At 35.2% G+C, this 3,332-nt stretch overlaps 1 long non-coding RNA gene across 1 annotated transcript; it reads right to left on the bottom strand.

Moving 5' to 3' along the window:
• Positions 1–473: 473 nt before the first annotated feature.
• On the bottom strand, positions 474–3,081 carry LOC127850783 (uncharacterized). The gene is made up of 3 exons (XR_008035449.1): positions 2,982–3,081; positions 1,309–1,473; positions 474–1,033 (listed from the first exon to the last, which is right to left on the bottom strand). It is a non-coding gene; the product is annotated as an uncharacterized LOC127850783 (long non-coding RNA).
• Between the last annotated feature and the right edge of the window lie 251 nt (positions 3,082–3,332).

Genomic DNA, 3,332 nt, shown 5'->3' with positions numbered 1-3,332 from the left:
ATTGAAGCTTTGAACAGCATTGATTCAAACGTTGTTTTAATAACTCTTTTTTTGTCCAAAACTGTACAATATTTTAAACTGCCCTAATTTAATACTCCATTTTATATTTCGGCATTAAGCATTGTGTGCCACATAGATAATTGAGAAATTTTGGATAAAAGCAAAGTATAATATTACACAAATGCTCAGTTGTCTGTGCTTTTTACGTTTGATTTGCTCAATGCAGTTAACGAACAACGAAGATTGTTCAAGATTTTGTTTCAGAAATTAACACAACGCAGTGTATGTTTTATTAATAATTTTAATTAATGAAACAATGTTAAATGGCATCATTGAATCACATGTAAATCACAATATAAATCACAATTGCCATAATATAACAGTAGCGTTAACAAAATAATAAAATACAATAAAAAGAAAAGAAACGCAATAAGTTAACATCGTGGTATAAACAGATACGATTCACATGTTAATTATGCTTGAGATCTGATTATAAAGCATTAATCACAATTATAAAATTACATTTTAATCACAATACAAGTCACAACTGCTATAATATAACAGTAGCTTTAACAAAACATAAAAAACAATAAAAAGTACAATAAAAAGTTATAAAACGCAACAAGTAAACCTCGTGGTATAAACAGATACGGTTCAATTGTTAATTATGCTTGAGATCTGATGATTATGCTTTTATCGCAACAATTCAATCACGGGTAAATCACAAATAAATCACAAACAGGTAAAACCACTGTATACAGGTCATTTGTGTTTTTGCCCATAGTGCCTATACAGTGAACTTTTATGTTTATAGGCGGCTTTGCACACATGGCAAACGTGTTTTTTCCTCGCTGTGTGTTTTGAGATGTTCTCGGAGATGAGCCCGTGTTGTGGCCTTGTGGTTGCATATCTCGCACTCGATCTCTCGAGTGCGCTGTTCTCGGACCGAGTGGGCATCTAAATCTACTTTCGTTGCGAATTCTTTTCCACAATAAAGGCAAAGATAGTTTTTCCGTCACCGTGTACATTGCACCTGTAAGCATTTATAAGCATAATAAGCACATGTATCCTACACGTACACTCTTTGCTACTTATTTACAATAATTAACTAGTTAATGATTTGGGAAATGTGTATCTTATACATCTATTACGCTTTTTGGTTAAGACTGTTTATCACAGCTTTCTAAAGATAATGTTTATGTAGTGAAACTGCAATGTACATGTAATTCGAAATGTTTAGAATCGCAAGTAAAATAAGACAGCCGACTGTGATTTTTCTACTGACTAAAAGCGCTATATGATAATGACCTGTGTCTTTGTAATTGTCGTCTTGATGAAAACCCAACGCCGCAACAGTTTAAGGGTAACATCCCAGTGTGTGTTCTTTCATGGTAAACCAAATAGCGCCTGTGCTTGTACCCCTCTGGCGCATATGACACAAATATATCGCTCTTCGGTCGTCATCATGTGTATCTAAAAACATCAAATATGTTAAATGAAATAAATAATTATGCATTTGTTATTATGTATTCACCGTGCTGTCACCATTAGAGTATTATAATCACATGATGTATTTGTCATGTGTGTTACCGTTTCAAATATTTCATCTACTTAGCCATAAATAATTACAAGACAACGGCGCATTACTAAATCTACATTTTACAACAATTTAAAACATTGTTAACAACAGTATTGTTTAATCCTTGCAATGGCCTTAACAGTTGGAAAGAACATGGACATAACCTACAGTATGATTAATCGAAAGCCAAGCTAACTGCAACTCAGATCGATATGTCACTTGTTATTAATCTATGTGTGCATTGGGTATTGCTTTATCAAAACGTACATCACTATGCTACTAATCAAATATTACTTATGTAATCCTACCAAAAAATACAAGTGCTAATATACGTCAGCATCTGTCACTTAAGGATAAAACGATCAAAGGGACATGTGTTGATATGTTGCGTCAAATGTTGCATTTTATATCAATAAGATCGGCTTATTGTCGACCTGAAATGGCCCACAAGTCGGCCGGGGTGACTAGAAGCCTATTCATGTCACCCTTGGGTGACTTCAAGCCGACGCTAGTCATCACCGGGTGACTATAATCGGCTTCATGTCACCCCAGGGTGACGTGAATCGGCGTCTAGTCACCCCGGTTGACAAAAGTCATCCTAGTGTGACATGAATCGGCTTCTAGTCACCCCCGGATGACTTGTGGGCCATTTCAGGTCGAAAATGACACAATGAGCATCAGTTCGTTTTAACGAACGTTGAGTTGTTGTGGACTGTTCATCGAAATCAAAAACATTAAATTGAAACCTGACTCCAGAAGGGTGTGTCAGACATTCGCCACATTTAGTTGAAACTTTTTTCAGACATATAGTATCTCTGTTACATTCCGAGGGTTGTTCTCGGTGAAAGTATCAAATTTGTTTATAGCACTTGTGCAAGACAGCATCGCAGTTTTTGTCCGACATTATATTTTTGTGTTTACTGTGCCGGACCAAGAAAATGTTTTGAAATTCTAATTAAATTTGTGTGTATTACCACAACAATTACATCGCTTCAGAAACATAATTAATAACAACTGGTCGTTCTAGCCGAATATCGACTTGCCGTGCTTGCCTTGAATTTCGTTGCTTGTCGTGTTAGCCAAAGTGTTGATGTACATTAGAAATGTCATTTAGTGGTGTTTTCAGGTAATTTTTTCGGACAAAACACATTTTATATGGAATTAATCACGTCTGCACATATTGGTTCACTGCAAAAAGGAATACAAACAAATATTTTGGACGATTTCAAATGTGCTTGTCGTGCTTGCGTGCATTGTAACGTAAAAACTAGGAATTTGCCTCGAATGATAGACTAAACTACTCATCTGGTGACAAATTTTTATATAACCGGGAATAGTGCTCAACTTTTCCCTTAGCCTGCGCTTTATATCGTCAAAAAAGAGTAAATAATAAGATACTTACGTGGATTTGAAATTTCTAAGCGGGGCCAATGTTGACAAATTTCTACTTAGCGTGCTAGCCAAAATGACGTCACAAACCACGTGGTATGGCCACACTGAATATTGATACGAAAATGTATTTAATTTTAGATACAAGAACAAACAACAACAGCAAAATCGCATTTTATAAATAGAAGGAAAGAACCTGCGCATTACATCATGTAAAACGCCGGCCATTCTTCACAAAACATATTAATTTACAATATAAATGCGAAAAAATAGTAATTTTATTTCTGTAAAAGAAATATATCGTTTGAGAGGGCCCCGATGGGAACACTTTTTGACACATTCTGGGTTTGACGAAAGTAATAAT

The sequence above is a fragment of the Dreissena polymorpha genome, chromosome 11, assembly GCF_020536995.1.
Source record: "Dreissena polymorpha isolate Duluth1 chromosome 11, UMN_Dpol_1.0, whole genome shotgun sequence".
NCBI classification, from domain to species: domain Eukaryota; kingdom Metazoa; phylum Mollusca; class Bivalvia; order Myida; family Dreissenidae; genus Dreissena; species Dreissena polymorpha.
The sequence above is the reverse complement of the archived record's forward strand: the minus strand, read 5'-3'. Positions and strand labels throughout refer to the sequence as shown.